Source organism: Serinus canaria, chromosome 1 (assembly GCF_022539315.1).
Source record: "Serinus canaria isolate serCan28SL12 chromosome 1, serCan2020, whole genome shotgun sequence".
Classification (NCBI taxonomy): Eukaryota; Metazoa; Chordata; class Aves; order Passeriformes; family Fringillidae; genus Serinus; species Serinus canaria.
In genome coordinates, this window is record NC_066313.1 from 52,216,878 (window position 1) to 52,238,900 (window position 22,023).

The window sequence follows — 22,023 nt, forward strand, 5'->3', positions numbered from 1 at the left end:
GTGGATTAGTAGGGAACTCGACAAGAAGAAAGCAGAGAACCTACTGCCATAAAACACAGCAGGAGAACAGAGGGTATGTGCTCTTCTTGGTTTTTTTCTTCCTGAATCAGTTACTTACGGAAAAATGTGGGGTGGTGTGCAGGGGATCTGAGGAGAGAAAAAAGTCATCATGAAATGACAAGACTCCTGAACAGGAATAGCACTGTGGTATTTATTTAATTGAAGCTGTAGGCAAATGCAGATTCAGAAGAAACAGGAACCACAGAGACTTAATTTGGTTTTGAAAATTTTAAAACCCTTGCTGGAAAATAAGTTTGGGGGCTGGGTTGGGTTGTTTTTTATTTTTTCATTTGTATTTTTTCTTTTTGGCATTAACTTGGTCTCACAATCAGTGAGATGGTAATAATTATTGCAGAAGGATCTGTTTGGGCTTCTTGGGTTTTACATGCATAACGCCTAAATGAGGAGCTGTGTGCTGTGACAAATGCCTCGTGCATGCCAGCTGACTTAGAAAAGGTGACTTGGAATTTTTCAAGTTCAGTATTTTTATTCTTTTTACAGTTCTCTGTTCTTATCTCCTCCCCCTCAGTGTATTTCCTGTTTCCTCATCCTGTAATAGTTATGTACACTCAAACGGTGGATCAAACACCTTTTGAGCTGTTGTTGTCAAGTTTCATTAACATTTCTCACATAGTTTCCTGTTTTGATACTGATACCCCAGCAAAGTCTGCATAAGCAGCCAGTGTGGCTGATCAATACCTCCCCTGAACTGCTGGCAGATCATTCTCTTCTAAGAGCATCATCCATTCCCAAACCTACTAAAATGCTGGTGCTGCAGCCATAAACTTAGAAGACATTGAAGGAAGCATGTGTCCCACCAACAGAATTCAGTCAGCTTTGAGAGAAATGCAATAAACTTTAAATATATAAATATAGCAAGACTGAACATGGACTTAGGCCAGGCAGTAGCAAAGGAAGTTGCATGTGCCAAAACACAGGGGAGGTGTATGTTGGTAGAAAGATGTTTCTCATACTGGTGTAGGCATTATGCATCCCACAAAAAAAAGGAAAATAAAAAAAAAAAAGCCATTTTGTTTGTGTAGGCTGCAGCACCTCAATACCAAGTCCCTTTTCTGAAACTATACTTCCAGTAGTTCTGTGTCCCAAAGAGCACTGGAGACAGGCACTAATAAATTTAGAGAAGAAATAAAGTTTCCACTGACTTCAAAGCCACAACTGCAAGAACAAGGCTTGTGCTTGCAAGCATCAAGGTTTACTGGCACAATACTTGGCATGCAAGATGTCCCAGTCCATGAGTATGCAATGCCATAGTAAAACTGATTGACTAAATCAGCATCAAGCAGTGACTTTATGGAGGTTTGTACATTGCTCTCCCATATAATCCCCCCGCAAAATACGGCAATATTTTTCCACAGAAACAAAAAATATGTGTGTCAGTAGGAGGAAACAAATCTAGTGCTCTTTGTTAGCCAGCAATATTAAAAGCAGCGGACACATCAAGGCACATTCAGAATATGTCAGACAGTGACTGAAAGCAGTAGGGAAAAAAGCCTGTGTTCTCCCACATCAAGCTTCAACAGGGTTTGAGGGAGGGGAGTGGAACTTTAAATGGTTTGAGGATTAAAAAGAAGCCAAATCACAAGAGAAAGCCTTTTCAGATGCAGTATATTTGTGTTTCTAACCAAAAGTCTTTGTTAAAAAAAAGGAACAGAGAAGTGTGTTTTTCACAATTTTCTCTTTGGTGTTTTGCTAAGTCTGTTACTTCACAGGATGTTCTATTGTCTTCACTGCCACGATGCACAGAAATACCCTGCAAGCCACTGTGGGCTCTGATAGAGTGTCTGGGGACATGAAAGAAGTGTTTTGCTGTTAATACCGACAGACTGAAAATCAATATTTCAGAGCTTTGCCACCCACACCTGGCAGGCAACCTTCCCAGTTCAATGAGATTTAAATGTTAAGGAGGAAAGCCAGTAAGTCCACTGCATCCAGCTGCAGGGTGGTGTTTCTCAGACTCCTGAAATCTGCTTCCTGAAGAAATGCAAAGATTTAACTGTAATTGTGCTCTTTTTTGGTGCTTTTCACAAACCTAGGCGGGGTGGAAATAGGATCACTGACTTTTCAAGCTTTTATTGACCCTGCTGGACCCAATTTATTTTTCAAAAAATACTCATAGCCAGGGTTACTGTGTGGTCAGCTTCTAGGACTACAATAAAAAGCAGCAAAACTTTTCTGGAAAAATTGTCAGCACTGTCCTGGGACTCCACCAAGATCTACAGCAATCATGTCTTTGCTCTGGTAACCTGAAATGAAGGCCCAGCATCAGAGAGAGAGAAGCCCATTCCCTGTACCATAGAAATCAAAATCCCTTTTTTCTCCATAATTGAATAGGACCTGGGTTTCCCCATTCCCCAAGAAGCAAGGTCCTGAAGCAGTGGTAGGTAGGAATGGGAAAAAGTCAATGTCCAAAGATGTGGGACTACACAGCAAGAGAAGGAGCAGACTCAGGGTGACTTACCTCCACAGAGACCTTTGGCCAGCATCTGTCTGCACATCTGTAGCAAAGGGTAAAAGTGGGCATTTCCACCTGGGTGGCTTTGGGAAAGCAAGAGCAGGAAACCCTGCTCACATAAGGCTCCCTCTGGAACCAAAACCAATAGGTCCTTGTGAAGAGTAACTTCAATAGCCCCTTGAAGATCCAAATCTACTTCCATGGACATGATCTTTCCCCTGCCAACTGGCCCATGGATTGTCTGGGATGAATCCTGCCTAGAGCTTCCCCCGGGTGCAGGACCCTGAAAGGGCCAGGCTGGGCAGCCCAAGAGGAGGTTCAGGAACCCCTAGTCTTCTTGGAGACACCAGGATGCCGACGAGATGGGGCATGGACTTCTGGAAATCCTCTGTCTGAGAGCTACCTCAGATCTCTGCACTAACAGCACAGTCACCCTACCTCAGTTTCACTGTGGAAAGGAGCCAGCCTGTCTGAAAGAGCAAATTCTGGAGAAGAAAATCTATCATCCCCTAGACTCATCCATTATCATCATGTAAATGTGCTTCTCCTTGTACAAACCTACCCCAGGGAAGGTAGGTACTCTCTCACAAGCATCCCCACCAGGGCACTGACCCTCATTTCCACACCATGCCTCCAAGTATTAAAGCTTTCTTAGCTCATGGCAGGTCTTTTTCCAGAAGCCACCTGGCTCAACAGGTTCCTGGAGCCATAGAGCCATCCCTCCCCTGCAACAGACCCCAGGGCAGAGTGGGGTGTGCAAATCTCTCCCTTCCCAGCACTTAAACCTTTAGGATTTGCCTCAGCTTTTGAAGCCTGTGATGCTCAGTGTTTTGCAGATGACTGGTGGTGTGTATGCCAGAAGTGCTGTTGGACTTGTCTGCTCACCCTTCTCCCTGGCTGTGCCCATGTACGCTAAAGCACATTCCAGTCTGGAACATTGAAGGTACGACAAATCTATCAAAGAGGGGTGAAATGAGCCAAAGTGCCAAAAGAAGAACTCTGTGTGAGCATGGTTACACCCAGCTTTGAGGCAGTTAGGTCTGGCAAGAGGGGGTTAATGGTATGGGTGGAGGTTAGTCCTGTCATAAAATGTCAGTAAGCTTTTTATACAACCACCAGAAAAAGTTTTTTTTGGTTTTTTAACACCTACAGAGTCTTATACGTTGTCTTTTAGATGCCCCAAAAATTCCCCTTAGCACTTTTATCATTCAGCATCACTCCAGAGTTTAGTCAGCCAAACCATACCCTTTCCCAGCGTTAGATATATTGCATCTTGAAAACAGCACAGACACTAATATCACATCGTCCTAGAGCTGAGCCACATGTGAAATCTCTATCCTGTTTTTCTACAGAGATGAGTAACATTTTCCTGTGTAATTAATTTATAATATCTTTCTGTGCATTTGTGTAAATATATAGAGCAAAGATACCACTGCAAAGATAACGATTTGCCAAAGCGCTTTTTGCATTCTTTCAAATGTGGTTGTTTTACTTGCAGTTTACAGCATTTTGGTCATGTTTTGACATTTGAAGAATTTTCACCGAAAACAGACCTTGTACCAATAACAGAACCAGACATAAAACTCGTAGTAATAAGGAGCAGCCGTAAACAACAGATGTACTATTTATTGTATGTGTTTATTATGTATTAATGGAATAGAGTATTTAAGTAAAATTGCAATATTTCTAGTGTTGAATTAATGAGACTAAAATACATTATTTAAGTAACTTCCACATATTTAACAGTGATAGTAATTATCCTTGTTACATGCCATTTTTAGACCTATCACCTTCTTAAAGACAAGACATCTACTTCTCTAAGTCCTTCATACTGTGAGGAAGGCTGCAAATTCTCTAATAACACCAAGATAAAAAATAATTTACAAAAACAAAAGAAAACAAAGTTCTGGTTGACAGAAGCCCATTATTGTCAGAACTGCAAAGAATTGGGAATTTTGCCAGTTTGGGATTCAATCCATATTTAATAATTCAGCAATTCTTTGAAAATTGTCAAGAAGATCAAAATATTCAATTTATCAAAGGTTTTTACAGAATAAGAGTTTCTTCATGATAAGGTATGGGGACTTATGAAACAGCATATTCTTGAGAAAAAACACAAGAAAAAAATTCACGAGTCACTAACTTGTGAGTAACAAACAGGGGGCAGGGAAAGACAAGACCATGACTAAAATCTGGACAGCCGACCCTACCTGCACTTGTTGGGTTTGTACAGGAAGCATTTTTTCAAATACATTCATTTTAGCCTCCCATTTAGTGGAAGGCTTTTCATGTTATTTTTGCTTGGACTCTCCCAGAAATGTGATGCTCCTGATCTTTTGCAGAGGTAGGAGTGGTTTTTATGCACCATCTGAAGCACTGAAGCAGGGAAGGTGACAGGGTGACAGGGAGGCTGTTGGCTGCTTGACATGACCAAGCCATGCTCATACAGAAAAACATTAACTCGACTCCTCTTCTTTGAGCACATCTAGCACAGGCCTTCCTCCTCTTCCTTCCCCCTTTTAGCCGCCCTTGTGCCTCCCAGCTTGAAGTTTTCATATTCAAAACAAGGCTGCTTGCAGCCACAGCTGCATCTGCAGTAACTGTGACACCTGCTCCCAGCAGTGCCAGCCCTTTGCCTGCTGTCCTTTGGGTGGCCTTCTGCAGAGCTGTACAGCTCCAGCTTGTGTTTATCACCATTTACTCACTGTAGGGCACATTAAGGTGGCACACTTTACTAAGCACACCCTTCTGCTTTGCTCTAAAATCTGAGCAATTGCAGCAAGGGAAACAGTTCAGCAATGTACCATTGCCTCGGTTCTTACCCTCTGATGCACCTTCTTAGGATTCTTTTAATTTCTGAGCAGACTCAGGCACAAAACTGCATGTGTGCCCTATGGCTGCAACCCACGTGTGCCAGAAGGTCGCCCTGTCCCATGGCACACTGAGGCTGGGAACGCCCCACCAAGGGCATGTTCAGGCATGAAGCCTGACCAGATAGGCCAGAGGGGCATGATGTGGAAGGGAAAAGGGAAAGAGTATTTCCCAGGAAAGGCTAGGCAGTTTGACTTTTTGCCAGCTTTGCTTTGAATAATTAGCGGTGCCCAGGAATGCAGGCCGTGCCATCAGTAGGGCGCTGTTACACACTCTGAGGTTGTCTCCACGTCTGCCAGCAGCATCCAAGACTCCAGTGCAAAGCTCTTCTCTCTCACACATAGTGTGGGGCTGTGGCCCCTCTGTGATGCCAGACCCTGCCCCAGAGCTGGGCAGAGCTCCCCGGACAGGGCAGCCAGCAGGGAGTAGGCAGGCACTTGGAGCACCCACTGCCCCCATGGCACCAGCACCTGTTGTCTCATCTGACAAACTTTTCCTGTGCAGAAAGGTCAAATACAGAGGCTAAAGCAAAAAAAAACCCCGTCATTTATTTCAGAAACACATTTCTGAATGTTTCCTATTCTCCTCCCCCACCTCAGCAGAGCCCCATTTTCAGAGAAGGAGAGAGGTCCCGTTCAGTGGGACCTGCTGCAAGCACAGGCACAACACAAATGTCTTCTCAATGAACGGCATCTGCCCTGCTTGCACCACACTGTCACACACTCAGAAGTGTCTGTGTCATACAGAAACTAGGTTAAATGAAAAGGGTGTAGCTCTGTGAACCTTGATCCCACATTGTTTTGCACCTTCTGGGTCAGGAGCTGAAGGTTTTTATCCATTCTTGTACAGATAGGAGTAGATCCATAGGAGGTTTGCCTGAATAAGAGCTAAGGCAGGAAATAGGGATTTGAGCCGGCTGCTGTGAGGGGGAAAAGACACCATCCTGAAAAATAAGCTTCATCAGCCTCCAAGTGCTACTGTGTGTGCCTGTTTTATTGTGGTTTTAGCTGCCCCATTGAACCCAGCTTTCCCAAAGGAGTTGGGATGTCCAGCTGTGAAGCTGCAGATACCCCACCTTTCCAGCTACTCCAAGTCTCCCTGTCAAAATAATAAATACTTCAAATGATAAACAAGTTAGCACATTGTGCTGGGGGCAGGCAATTCCCCTGCTGGTATGGACACACTCCCCATCCCATGCCCCCACACTCTCACCTGTCCTCTCTGCCCAGGGACAGGGAGTGCCTTCCCATTCGTCACCTCCAGGGACGAAACACACTGACATTTAAAATCCTGTTGTGTTAGAAGGTGTGGGAGAGCCATGAGCAACCTGAAGCACAACTCTGGGCAGGTTACACATGACTAACTCCTACATGGGCCACATCTTACTCTGCAGCGGTGGGGCAGGGGCCCAGGCTGTGCTTCCACAAGCAGCTCAGCTCAGCAAGACAGAAAGTCTGCTTTTCCCCTCTTGGCAACAAATCAGTACACAGCTTTCCCAGGTGATGTCATTCCTCCCATGCTTTCAGCAGTTGCCATTTACACTGGGAGAGAAGGAAGAGGGGGCTCATGCAGTCCTGGTCTTGTCTTTAAAGGGAATATTGACCTTAAAAGGTGATCTAAGGTTTAGCTAAACAAAATTTCATCTATAAGACATCAGGACATACTCTCCCAATGAGCTTTCAGGTGGTGGACATGAGTCAGGTCAGGAAGCTGGTTTACATTGCATGTAACCTCAGGTTTTATTACAGGTAAGGTATTTAAATGCTGCTTGTTCATGTTGAGTTCCAATGACATTGTGCTGCAGTACTTGTTTTTCCATATGTATCCATAATGTGGCTATCAGCACCAACTGTGGTTTTCATGGCCTGGGTTACAGCTTGTCTTTATTTTCCTCCTCCAATGTGTGCTCACTAGTACTGGCTACTGAAAAACAAGCCCATTAGCAGATTCAGAACATCCTCTCATCACTGTACCTTCTTTTCCTTCCTGGAAACCTCCTGCTAAAATGTTGCTTAATACATCTAGAGAGCAAGAGGAAATCAACATCACACAATTGTGTTTTAAGCCCAAAAACCCACCAAAAAGATTCTGCAATATTAAAAATTATGTTTACAATGTGATAACAGCGTTTTCTCAGTATGAATGGTACCGGCAATCATAAAAGCAGACACCTTAGGCCAGGCCTACTGAGCACAGCTTAAGGTATTGGTCCTGCGGGAACACGAGTACTCCCGTGCTCAGCGGAGGAGCTCTGGTGTAACATATCCACTGACCTGCACTTGAACCTACCACTTGCTGTTTTCCTCTTATAATCTAAATCTGGAAATGTGCTGTCTGGTCAGTAGCCTACTACCAAATCATTCAGCAAAATGCTCTGGATGCCATAAAAGCGTGCCTGTGCTTGCAGCAAACAAACTTGTAAAATATAGCCCGAGCACGGCTCGCAGCCGCTGGCATCGCAGCCGGCGCATGTGCTGCTGTGAGGCACCTTTGTAATGCAGCCAGGCAGCAGCTGTGTGCATTGCAGACATTGTGGGTGGGTGGCTGTCTGCAAGCTCCACAGCTGTCCCTGCCGCCAGCGCCCGGCCTCCCCGGAGAGCGCCCTGCATCCCTCCGCCGGAGACCAATTGGGAGCACCCCGAGAGAGCGGTGCTGCTGCTCACACCAGTCCTCCTCGGTGGAGTTGTGAGGGATGTGGCTGCCCCAGTCAATGGGAGAGCCTGGTCAGCCTGGGCACAGGGTTCAGCTCTGAGTAACTCAATCAGCTGCTGTGTCTACCTTCCCAAAAAATGACTGTAGACACGGACTGTTTGGTGGATATACTTGTGTTAAAAAATACCAGGCAGTAAACTGCAGCTTTGCAATTTTGCTTGGTTTTATTCCCCAGCCCTGAAGTTCGGTCAAATCCATGCATTTTGGTGAGCCTGCATGTTTGCTGCCTTTCAGCAAACCCCGTGTGTGGACCCTGGTTACTCAAAAGTTATGTGCATGTTTGTGACTGCAGCTTTTGTAAAGGTTACAATTAATCCTTCCATAAACTTTCTTACCTTATGCCATTGAGTAAGAAAAGCATCCCGTAGTTTTTGTTACCCAAGGAAATTCAAAATCCTTCATTTCCAAGTCTCCTTGATGTGCCATGAGTGGAGGGATGACTTCAGCCACATTTGTAGAAGCCCCTGGCTTGCAGCATGAGGGGGCTGGGGCAGGCCAGCATCTCAGAAACATGAACCTCCAGAGCTGCATCTTCTCACTGAAATTCAGAAACTGCTGCAGCAGCTGTAGAGGCTACCAAAGGCTTGGATGGCAGTGAACCCCAAGGATAGTGGCAGTCAGAGAGGGCAAAGTGCATGACCTCACCTAAAACCGCCTGAAATCATTCTGCTTCTTTCTATTGACTTCAGTGATCTTTGCGTCCCTCCCTGAATGAGTAACAAGGATCCCAACAGATTAGGCAAGTGAGAGGCATGAACAGACAGCAATAACAGCTTTGAAAGTGCTTACTTATATTTAGATACTTTTAACTTTCTACAAAAGTCTGACAGTCTCCATGAGATGTCATGGGCTGGCTTATGGGGTGTTTTCCAGTCTCACAGCAGAATCCCTACCAGCCATTTCAATTGATCCTGTGAGCACAGAGCATTTTTCACTGTGAAGTGGGGCTTTTTCAGGCTGTATTTTGCACTGACACTTGAATAACATCAAGCAAACTGCTGACTCTTTTTAAGTTGTAATGTGTCGCTTAAAAAGCCTTTAAAGCACGACCATACACTTTGTTCATTCTGATTAAAACACTGGAGTTTTTAAAGCTGCACAATAAGCAGGAAAGCACCAACTGTGCAAGCAAAACTTTCTTTTTCCTTTCCAGGGTAACTGGTGAGCTCTACAGTATTTTCCATTCTGGTGATTCGCTCTGGTCAGAGAGGCAGGGCTGTGTCCCTTGGGGGAAGAGGGGCTGGCAGGGCAGGGCACTCAGAGATCTGATTCTTCAGGACTGTTTGGGGAGTGCACAAAACATGGATGTGGGGGCTGATTTTAAAAACAGTGTGCTCCTTGCAACTGTCAGTGCTGAAGCTTCAGCTCAGAACACAGGGATCACAAAGTGAAGGCTAAGCAGCTTTAGTGCAGGACTGGGAAACCATATCTCTAAACCCTTCTGCAACATCTGACTAAAAAAAGAGAAGAGGACTTCTTACAGGCTTGATGTCATACTGAAGGGGATTTTTCTAGACTTGGAAGAGAGGGGGAAGATGGAAAAATGAACAGGATTTTTTTAAATCCTTCTTTGACTTTTTATTTTTTCACAGCAGAATATTCATTTCTTCTTTCCTCTCCCCTCATATGGCAAAGCAGCTGTGCTGCCCCCAAAGAGAGGCAGGCACAGGTTAGGTATTGGGGCCAGCTGGGCAAGCCTTTCTCATTGCCTGGCTGAGGTCCTTTCTCAGCCATGAGTCTGCTCTACCATACTTAAAACACCTTCTAAAAGCAAATTGAAAGAGGAAAGGAAAATGGAGTTACTTGAAGGATTTCTGTCCTGCTTGCTCCCTCTGACCTAAGAGAGAGAAGAAGAAGGCAGAAGATGAAACAAGCTCAGAGGAGTCTGAGCAGATGCTTTTGTGCCGCCCCAAAGCCCTGTAAGTGCACCGAAGATATCTCAGAGCCCAGAGCCGGCGGCAGCACAGACAGCACAGGTCTCAGCGAGCCTGACACCCTGCACTGCTGTGTGATGCTGCAGGTGCTCCACTTAGATAAGAGTGAACAACAAGCACTCGTGCCCACGATTCTCAGCAAGCCTCCAGGGTTTGGCAAAGGGGCACAGGTCCATCTTGGGCACCTCTTTGTCCCTTGAAGAAACCAACTTACAAGCCAAAGGAGAGAGGTAGATCTGTGGTTTCCAATGAGGCCTATGGGTCAATGCCAGAAGAAAACCAAATGATAAATTACATATTGTATGAAATTATCAAATCTTTAACTGTGTGTTAAGAAGTGTCCAGAAACAGTTATTTTCATTACCCACTGAGGACCATCTATCTAGCAACTGATAGAATTTGGAAGTTGTTTCATCAGTGCTTGCCAGACACCCACTTCTCTTATCAGACCTTTGCTCCCAGGGAGCACCGGGCTGGGAGAGCCCTCCTATGCTCACAACTTCTTTTTGGATCACAATGACTTCTTTATATTTACAAAATCTTTATTAGCCCCCAGAGGCACCAGATAAAGACAAAAGACCATAAAAACGTCCTTAGGAGGTCAGACTAAAGGTCCCTCTAGCCCAATATCCCATCTCTAAAGCTGAAAATGGGGAAGAGTACAGGACTAGGGCAAGCCTGTAGTAAAACTACCATGATTTACTCTGTCAACCTCCAGTGATTTGGAGGTCAGGGACTTCCTGACCCAGTAATGGTATGTTTGTGTTTGAAGGCAGAGAAGGATTTGAACCTCTATTCCAAGCATTTGAATGCAACAGGAAAAAACACTTAACTCAGCTGGTGAGAGAAATAGAAGTTCAGCATAAATACAAAGCTGGTGGAAGCAGACCAAAAGTTAATTTCAAAGCCCATGACATTATCTTCAAGAACACACTCAGCTTTCTGAGGCCAAGAAGCATCATTTAGCCTGAGAGGCTCTGACTGCTCAGTATTCCTGAAGCAGCACTCACCCAGTCCTCTTTTTTCTTTCAGTTTATCCTCCAGAAGAAAACAGGGAGGATGATGAGCTCTTAGCATGCAGGGCTGGGGCGTTTGAAGCCTTCCCCTTCAATAACTCAGTCAAATACTATAGGTTCTTTTCAGAGTAGATAGCAGGTTAGGTAGGTGTTTCCTTCAGGCATTAGACAAAACAATATCTCATACTGGAATGTGGTGGGCAAGTGAATTATTGAGTGGCCAGAGCACAGTTCGCCCAGCTGCACTCAGTGCAAGGAAGTATTCAGATGTTGAAGTCAAGGGGTTATCTGGGTGGCCCAGACTCAGGCCAGACCACTGAGCAATGCCTTCACCCTTGGCAAGTGTGTGCCAGCAGCACCTCGGGACCACTCAGCTCCAGCAAAATGCTGCCACACCACGGCCAGCAGGGCTCGGACTGGGGTCACAAGGACAGCCACCACAATGGGTCTCAGCAGCAGCAACAACACGAACAAGCACAGCTCCCTCTGCCACGTGAAAGGCTGCACAAACATTTGTTCCTTTGCAACCTTTCTGCAGGGCCCCGGTGCTCACATGAAAGAACAGCATTTCAGACCTACCCCACTTTTCTCTGTGAGCCACCACATCCCCTATTGAAATCATTTCCTGTTTTATTTTTAAGATTGCTGCTGTCATAAGTTGCTGCTGGCATGGGGGTGGGGATGGGAAGGTGGTGTCTGCCCAGTGAGCACAATAGCCAGCTGTCACCTCCTTCCCAAGGCAGCTTTTACTGCTGCTGCTCTGCACCATGGCATGGGAGCAGAGGGAACACCACGAGGGGGAAAGAGGGTGATGCTTGTCACTTTGTAGCATCTGTCCTGGAAAATCAAGGAAAACAGGCTTGATAGGACAAGCAGATGTGATTTTTCAGATCCTTGTGGTGCAAGAACATAAAAGCTGCAAGGGACAAGAGTAGCTCTTTGAGGGTGAGTCTGTGTAATTGGAACAGAAATGCAACACAAAAATCCAAATTAGTTAGCAAGAGTGGCAGCTGGCATAACTGTGCCCTCTCCTTATAGCACGCAGAGCAGGGGAAAAAAAAAGGAAAATTCAAACTGAAAATGGTGCTAAATGATATTGTTAAGCTGCATTATTCCTAATATTACCTTTGCCTCTGAGTCCCAGGTTCATGCTCAGTTTACACTGGGAGAAGTCTGTTGGTCCATCATGCCCTCCTGTGAGGTCTTTTTATTTGTCTTAAAAATAACATAGCAAGTGGCATAGTTTGAGTGAGATGAGGGTCAGATCGGAAGGCAGAACTGAAATTAGTAACAAACCAGCTGCTGGAAATTATTTCACAGACTCTGGAACAAACTACTCACTTTCACTAGGGGCCACTGTGCAGCACAGGATAGGCCCTTTCCACAGGGCTGGTGAGAAGGACCAGTCACATCATGGGCACCACTTGGGAGAGGCGGGTGTGTTTTGGTGCAACAAATTGATTTGAGGATAGCCAAGATTATTTTCTCAGAGGAACTTCTTAAAAATTCACCAGCAATCCCCTTCTGAAGCCAGAGTAACTGCGAAATTTAGCTGCTTTTTTTTTTTTTTTTTTTTTTTTTTTTTTTTTTTTAATGCCAGAACTCATGTAATTTTCATGGCTGTGAATCAGAACATCTTCATTCTTGTGGCATGTTTTTCACTTTTATGAACACTAATTTCACTACATTTTTAGAGTGGTGACTTTAGCCACAGCGTGGCTGCTGCTAAGTTCCCACGGCTACCAGTAGGACTTTTATGTGGGAAATCTGTGGGCAGCAGGGAGCCTCCCTGTTTGTATCAATATGAACTTCCCAAGAACATCAGACTGACATTTTCTCAGCCCCAGTAAGAGCACACATGCTCTCACTTAGAGCTCTCTTTTCCTAAGCTGAAGGACATGTGTGATCAGTTTAATTTCTTCTGTTTCCTAGCAGGCCTTTTGCACACACAGAAATGCTGCACCAGTGAGCTTTTTTTCTCTCCAGCCGGCGGAAGCCCAATCCTACGAACTGCTGAGTGCCAGTTGTAAGGCGCTAAGGGACTGCAGCAAACACCAGGAGATCCTGGTATGGGGCATCCTTCCAGCTTTCACTCTCCCAGCATTCTGGAGAGCCTCAGGGCTGCAGAGACACCCATGATCCCTCTCCACCATCGGAGCCCAGGCTGTCAGTGCTGGCAGGTCATCAGTGGCACAGCCGTCCGCAAGAGTTTCCCAGCCTTTCGCTCGGCGGCTACGCATTCCAGAGATGACCAGACACAAACACATCTCCTGTACTTGCATACTGGAGCACTTTCTGCAGCTGGGTAAGGAGTCCAAGAGCACATTAGAAGCATATATATACTGTCTCTCCCAGCTGAAAAAAAAAAAAAAAAAAAAAAAGATTTTTTTTTCCTGTCTCAGAACATAAAAATGTGGAAGGGCAAAGGGTGAATTGTATGGCTTCAGCTTTCTTAGAGATAATATATTGCAGGGCAAAAGTAGCCATGGTGAGACTCTGTTCAGCCAACCTTTAGAGAAGCCCACAGACTAAACAGGACCACATTAGTGATCATATCTAACTATTGCTTCCTATTGGCAGAACTGCAAACCTGTGGAAAGGTTTCAGGTTCATAATCACTAATACGAGGCATCCATGCTCAGGAGTGTGAGGCACTGGGAAGCAGGGATGCAGCAACACTCAATCTATTGTTTACCACTTTGGTCCAAAAGACTGGTTTCTTTGTCAGTGAGAGATGCCCCAGCTTTGCAAGAAGCTGATGCCAAGAGAAATCCTTAAACCCTGATCCTTCAAAATCCTCACAGCTCCCCCTTTTAGATTCACAGTGTTCAACTCTTTCATTTATGAACTCTGTTCAACCTGTCCTTTGGAAGCTGCTATAACCTTCACTCTTTGTACCTGGCTGCAGATGAAGTCCACAACACACTGCTCTGGGCATATTCCTCAACATCATGCCACGTGTCCCACATGAGGACAGCAACATTGTGAGATATTCTGCTATTCAGCTAGCAGTGAGAATGTCAACATATAATTTAGAGGGCTTGAAATGGAAAAGAAAATATAAAACTGAAGGTAGTTTTTTATTGTTCTTTCAGCCAAGATAGTCTAGGACTGTAAGTGTGGTGAGGTTTGGAAAGAGGCCATATCTTTCCCAAGACCAACAGACATATTTGGGGGAAAAACAAGATAACCTTCCTGTAGCTCAAAACTGTCTTTTCTGGGCTTTAAAGCTCTGCATATTTCACTGAAAAAACCTGGAAACTCTTTTTCCAAGCACAATTGTCTTGCTGTTGTGCTCATTGTAGGCTTACAGCAGAAAAAGGAGCACGTGCTCAGCTGCTGAGCACTGCACTGGGTTGTGCTGTCACTTCATGATCAGAGGGAACCTTGGGCATGTCAAATACCCACGAGCCAGAGTGGCAGTGGGGAGAGAAAAGGTGATTCCAGCCCATTGCTAAATGGTGTCGTGTTTTGGCAGTGCTTTATGTAAAAGGCTCAGGACAATGAGGTTTTTTTAGGAGTGGAAGCACTAGAGAGTAATACAGCAAAATTCAAAAGCTGGGTGGTGCATGAGGAAGATTATTCACAAAGGGTTTGTGTACTTCTCTGACATCAGGAAAATGTTTTAATATACCTGTTATGAGATGCATTGAGCCATTTGCAATCTCCCTTACTCTCTTGATCTCAGATAATGGGACTGGTGGCACATTCCAGGCCTGTTTCAAACATTTTTCAGTGAAAGTCAGAAAGCAAAACATCTAGAGACACTACACCTAGATCAAATCTCCCAGTAAAAATCCTCATCAAGTTCAACCCCTAGTGCAAGAATGGCAAAAAGGTTGCTCTGCTGTCTGTAACTTGGGCCTGTTTTGAAGGCAGTGTCAGTGTCTGCATGAGCACATCTGTGTCTTTTCTCTTTGAGAAGCTGCTGAACGCCTCTGCCAGAGGAGACAAATGAGATAACAATCTCAAAATTACCAGCTTTTCTAAAAGCTGCATGAAAATAATTGGCCAAACAGAAAAAAGGAGACCCATACACTTCTGAAGAAGTCAAACTGAAAGTGGGGCTGTGGTACAACTTTCCATGTTATTATGTCCCCTGACACCCACCCCGGGTGGAAGAAGCTGGAACACTTTGATAGGGAGAACGGCTTCAACACCTCATTGCACTCACCTGTTACACAAATCACCCACTCTCAGCAGCCCTAAAGTTCTAGTAATTCCTTATGGACATTAGGAGTGTGCTCATTTTCAGGGCATGGATCTACAGATGTGGTTTGGCTGGGGAGCTGAGGGCTTCAGCCCTTTGAGTCAGCAGCCAGCTGACCACACTCCACTGACTCCCTGACCTCAAACACCCACTGGGCAATCCCACCCAGTATCTGCAGGGAGAAGGATAAGTGGAGGTAAGCCGAGTGTTGGGCTGGTGAGAGGGGCTGGAAAATGACAAATGTACAGAAAACTAAAGGGGAGCAACAAAAACGAGGCAGAAAAGAAGAAGGTCAAAACTTCGGTCTCACTCTGCAAAACCTGTAAGAACCTTCTGGTATCGAGTCATATGAAGGGAAAGTGGGTGGCTCTTGAGACACAGTAAAAATGAGATTAACTCACCTACTGAATTCTCAGTCATCCTCCTCTTATAACCACTGCCAGGAAGTATGAATAACCAATCTAAATTTAAATAGAACAAAAAAGAAAATACTATACAGTATGACTAGTCCACAAAGAAACCATGAATTTGCTCTTTTAATAATTAAAAGCAACCCAACAAGTTTTCCGAAGCACTCATCTCTTGTTCATGAAATAAAGCACTATCTTCACTGCCCATGTATGCCAAGTGTGCTGCATTATCTGCCCAGATAATCGCATTATTTTTCCCATTTGGATGAAATTGCATTTTGTGAGAGTGACAAAGTAATTCCCCAAGTGCCAGTTATTTCTCTGCTTAGAAAATACCATGTACAATTATTCCATTCATGGAAGAATTGAAATGCTTTAACTACCTACTTGCTCATATTTTGTAAATTAAGGAAGAAAAAAAATGTTCATTGCCACTACCAGCATGAGACAAATGTTTTACTGCATATGACCAGGGCTGGCAAGATTTCTACCCCAAGCCCAGTTGAGTTCAACTTGGGACAAGCCTTACAGACATTTTTTGGGGCTTTTTTAAAATTCTTGCTGTGCAGAACCAGTATACTCCTACAGCTCAGCTAACAGGCTACGTGCTTTGACCTTCAAAACCAGATTTCTAGATATCTTCACTCTTGGATATTTTTAATGTGTTTACCTCACTGAATGTTAGAAATATTATTAATATCTGTGTCTCAAGAAGTCTCCTCCAGAGACTGCCTGCAATGTAGCTCTCTGGGAGCCACTTGGAGAGAGACTGTTTTTAATCCCTTTCAGCAAAACGTTTTCACTCAAGTCAGTGAGTGTCGGTACTATGCAAAATAAGTAAAGGTGGCAGGAATGAGTTCACAGGCAAAACTCTCCATGAGTCAAACTGTCCCCCAGCTACCACATTAAATTGTGCTGATAAGAGGTGAGATTGCCAAATGCCATGAAGAGGGTTTTGGCACATTAGCATCTGATAGCATTTTCCCAGACACGAGTGTGGTCCCAGATCCGAAGTCCATTAAAGCCTTTTAATCACTCTAGATCTGGTGTTAGGAAAGAGGGGCAGTTTCTGGCGTGGTTGAGTTAGAGATTGAAACAACCCGAGTCGTTGAACTGTCGGTGCCGCTGCGATGGAAACAAAGGAGGAAGCGGAGCTGAAGGGATTTCTGAGAAATGTCGCAAACCAGTTAAGTGGGCAGGAATTGGACAACCTATCAAGCCTTATGGAAAGAGGCTGCTTTCCAGAGATATGCCACCTACAGCCATTTTGTCTTTCAATGCTCCAGTAATCAGATCCATACATGTGGACTGTGCTACTGGGCAAGAAAAAATACGTCATTCAACAGTGTCCATAAATTACAGACATAATCAAAGTAAAAAAATGCAACTGTTTCTGCACCACTACGCACTGCAGTTCCTGACTAAAAATTAATAATATATTGCTGACTGTGCCTACATACTGAACCTCAACAAGTCTGATTTCATGTTAAAATCACAAACCTTCGCCTTTTATCAGAGAGCGAAAAGAGAAATTAGCATTCTCTTTTTCATGTTTCAGAACTGAAGTGTGAGCTTTGAAGTCCTGTATTTGTGAAAGAAACCATCGTAGCCTGTTAAAATGAGCTTTTGGTAGTGAAAAGGTTAACTAATTTGGTTTCCCCGATAAGTTTATCTATGATCAGAACTGAGTCATACAGAAAATACTCCTACAAGATTTGACCTTTTACTTGTATCCCACACTGAGATAATATACTTAAAATGGATATCAATAAGAACTTTGTTTTAAAAAGCATATTTAAAATAAATTACTTTTAAATAACAGAAACTGTTTTCAATTAGCCCTGTTAAAGGAAATCAACTAGAAAGTTATGTATGCTTTTTTATTTTCTTTATATAAATTATACCCAGGAGTCCTATGATAGCAGCACTGTACAAACTATGCACTACCTTTATATTTATTTCTTATCAAAATAAACTTAACAAATTAGATTTGTTTTTACAGCACTTTATATCCAATAATGACAATGTTGTATTGGTCCCAGGATAAAAACAATGAAAGTAGCAGCTGAATGGTATTTTTATTAAGAGTTAACAAAAATGTCTTGTGCAAACAGAGTATATAAAGAAAATTAATTCCATAATTCCTCATGATGAAGGCGTTCTTCTCTTTTTTCTTTTTTTCTCACAATATCAATCTCATTTGGAAAGACCATTTTGAGGGGAAAACTTTAAGTTTTAGCATGACTTACTCAGCAAAATGATATGGCTGAAATTAAACATTGCTGACTGCTAGGATTTAATATTAGGACCTGGCAAATGTTTTGATAACTTAATACTTTTTACAAGAAAACTTGTTTGTTACTGAAGATTTTGGGAGCCCAGAAGAAACATAATCTAAAAAATAACAGATAGAAAGATCTAAAGAGATGTTTCCTTTTTTTCCCATTTTTTTCCTTTCCTCTACCTTAAACTGGTTCCTCCATGCTAGCACTTTAAAAGCCTTTTAACTGGTGGTAGATTCAGATATAGCCAAGATATTTTACCATACAGCTCAGCAAGAGTCCATATTTTCCTCCAGCAGTGGAAAAATGGCAGGGCTAATAGTCTGGGAGTTGTTACTAAAAATGACTCCTTATACCAAAAAAAAAAAAAAAAAAAAATTAGAACATTGTTTAGAACATGTGGTTTGCTGCTGTTAAATTAACAGTGGGAAATCTCATTACTTTTAATTTTATTTTGTGGTGGGATTGTTCTCTAGACTGAGGCAGATTTTGTCTTGAACAGAACCTCTAATCCTACCTTACAGTCTTCTCTTCAGCAAGTCACTCTCTGCACAGCTTGGCTAGATGCATGCTTAAAGTCAAGTGATGAATTAAAAAGCAAAAAGGAAGAAAAATAACTTTTCTCCATATGTGTCCCTGGGGCTGCTAGCAGGCACTCATATGCTATCTTCTCCAGCTCTTGCTCTAACTACAGGAGTTGTCCAATAAAGATCTTGGGTTAAAGATGCTCTTTTAGCAGTACTAGCAGTGTTTCTGCTTCTAATGCAAGATTTGAGTGCTCTGCTGGGACAAATTAGAGGTTGGGCAAATTCTAACACCAGCTCCATGCAGGAAGCATTGTGGAGAAGCAGGGGTGTAAGAAAGTTTAAAGTGATCTGACAGCCCAAGGGCTCTGAAAATCAAAGGGGTGAAACAGAGAAGAAAGGAGTAGCCTGTAACGATTTCGAGTCCAGGTTTGTTTTCAAATTTTGGAAACAACTCAGCTGACTTCTGACTTTCAATTGAGGCTATAATGATTTACAGTAACAGAGAATGAAATCTACAATTTGAGGGGAAAATGACCCCAAGACAGAAGCCTTGTTTTTAGCCTTCATGCTATATATGCATATATATATATATATATATATATGTCTCCTGCTTACAAGTTATGATGACTCAGATCTAAACTCCCATGGTTTAAAATACCAAGTGAGATTCAGAGTCACATAATATTTGCTTTCCACCAACAGTACAATGTTTTGGGGCTTTTTTTGGTAATGTATGATCACACTATAAAAAATTCACTCTTGTGCAAAGGTGAGCTATTATATTGTTAATTCCACTCACAATAAGTCTTGTGGAGCTCAGGTCTGTGACCTACATTTTAATACACCCTAAAATTTTTGTACTCAGCCATTCCCTTTGCACTTTTCTATGCCAACTCACCAGTAAATTTTGACACATCAATAACCAAAATACACACACACAAGATCACTGATTATTTTATATTAAATTTTTTTTCTGAGCATCACTCTAACTCTTCTCAACTAAGCTGTTAAAGTGTGAGAGTTACATCTAGAAGCCCCCTACCTTCGCCCCACTGCTGCTGAGATCTTACCTCTCCATCAGTGGTAATTTAGAAAACTCAGGAGTTCAGCGTCTCAGTATTTTGGGGGAAAGCAAATGCACCAGCTTCCCAGCAAACAAAGGAATTCTGACCTGTCTGAACTCATAAGTACTCAGTAATGCTCTGTTGAGAGTGTCTGTATCTCTCACAGTTTAACCCCAGATGGCAATCAAGTATCACACAGCCACTCGCTCACTTCCCCACCTGCACTGATGGGGAGGTGAATTTGAAAAAAAAGTAAAGCTCTTATGTTGAGATGAGCAATGAAAAAAAAAATTAAAATAATAACAATTGTAATGAAAATACACTGGGGATCTAGGGAATATGTAAATAAAACCCAGCAGAAACAAGTGATGCTCAATACATTTGTTCACCACACACTGCTTAGCCCACCCCCAAGGACTGATAGCAGCTCCCAGCCAAGCTGCAGCAGTTTATATACTGGGCATGATGTTCTGTGGTATGGAATATCCCTTTGGCTACTTCAGGTCAACTGTCCTGGCCATGCTCCCTCCAGATTCTTGTCCACTTGCCCACTGGCAATGCATGAGGCAGTGAAAAGTCCTTGATTCAGATTAAGCACTACTTAGCAACAACTAAAACATCAGTGTGTTATCAACATAATTCTCACACTAAATCCAAAACACAGCACTGCACCAGCCAGCTGGAACCAGTTCAATATCAGTGCAGCATCACTTTGTTGTGTTTCACTAAACTTTTATAAAAGCTGAAAACAGAGGAGAGGACTTCTCACTGTCTCACTGTGAATAAGAGCATCTGGAGATGAGAGATCTTCACAAGGGCATGAGTTCCTGCAGGTCCCATACCAGCTAGGAAGAGCAGCAGGTGTTCAGTATCCCTGAAATACCAGGTTTTGAACTTGAAGCACATGCATGCTTGCGTGACCTCCAAGTGGTGAAGTGTTTACTCTCATTTTGGGACTAGGAGCCATTTAGAGTATTGATAAAGATTTGGGAAATGAGTTCTCAGTGCTGGATACAACTATAAAAAATATACAGGCTGAATTTGGGTCTTACCACAAATTCCTTGTTCTACAGATGAACAAAAGCTCAATGTAACTAACGTAGAACTGAGAAAATTTCATCTCTTGGCAGATGAAAAAAGTATAAGCCAAGACAGAGAATGAGAGCGAGACCTTTAGAGCTGTGCTGTTTATGTGTGCCATGGGGTTGTGAAACCAACTCATTTTTGACATCTCACACATGTGCAATTTAAAAATGAACTTGCAGAAAGGGGTTCTTTCAAGAGCTTTCACATGAGCTTTTCATGTGAAAGCTGAGTGAAACTAGCTTGCTCAGTTTGCAGAGTTTTTGTGCTAACTTTCTTATGTTTTGCTTCATACAGTTCTATACTCCAGGAGTTTTGTTTTGAGTTTTAGCTTCAAACAAAGCAAAAGTGATTGTAAACCGCTGTATTTGGACTTTTCATGTTGAAACTATATCTCACACGGAAAGTTTCAAAAGCCAAAGTGCACAGGACTGGTAGCCTGGGGTAGTTCAGCCTGTGTTCAAGCTGGCTGACTGACTGAGGGTCAGAGACAAGATCTCCCTACATGCAGTGATGCTGATACCTGGCTTTTCTGTGCAGTCCCGTGTCTGTATGAAACTACCCAAACCCATTCAATTTTATGTCATTTTCTTCCAGGAACAATAGGACAAGCTTATAGGTAGAGTTGTAAGATTTAATTAACATTAAGTAGTGGCAAATTAGTAACTTCTTACTATTAGATTTTTTTCCAGCTGGGTCCATTACGGTTATTATAAGGCTTTCTCAAACAGAAATCCAAACATACAGACAGCACTATTTTCTGCTAAATGAAAGCTGGTTGTTTACCTGTATCTTATCAGATGTGATTTGCCAGAAACAGCACAGCAGCAAGGTGTCCAGGAACACCTTCTTGACAGAAGCTTTCCTTAATTTTCCACATTCATTTTCTTAGCAGCCCTTCAGCCCAACTGTTAACACATTGGAATATTTTAAATGGACACAGAAAATAATTTCTCTTCATTTTCCAACAGCACTTACTATCATAATTCCATGATCATCATTTAACTTTCCACTATATTAATAACTAAGACAAATTTTACCTAGCAAGCAGCAATCTAAATCCTCTAACTTGACAAAAATATCCTGTGCTTATTTCTCTTTCTAACCATCAAAGAAAGTCACTACAACAACCCTGGGTATCAGCATTTTTCCTGTGTGATTCACTTACACCAAGCAAACCCTCTAGACCTACAGTTTTCCTTTTTTGAATTTCTGCTTAACCAACATGATCAACAGGTCCCCTTCTCTGTGTGTGGGTGGTGATAATGTCAGTATACCACTGCCCAAATAACCTTGCTCTATAGGGAAATGTTAACATTTAACTCTTTAAATTTAAACTGCATTATTTTGGTCTCATAACTGCACTCTGTATTAACTGACT

General features: G+C 43.0%; 1 long non-coding RNA gene across 2 annotated transcripts; it reads right to left on the reverse strand.

Moving 5' to 3' along the window:
- Positions 1 to 12,242: 12,242 nt before the first annotated feature.
- On the reverse strand, positions 12,243 to 20,795 carry LOC127059752 (uncharacterized). Of its 2 annotated transcripts, XR_007777894.1 has the most exons (3): positions 18,230 to 20,795; positions 15,678 to 15,737; positions 12,243 to 13,421 (listed from the first exon to the last, which is right to left on the reverse strand). It is a non-coding gene; the product is annotated as an uncharacterized LOC127059752 (long non-coding RNA). The 2 variants fall into 2 exon arrangements; XR_007777895.1 differs by lacking the exon at positions 18,230 to 20,795 and having other exon boundaries at positions 15,678 to 16,647.
- Between the last annotated feature and the right edge of the window lie 1,228 nt (positions 20,796 to 22,023).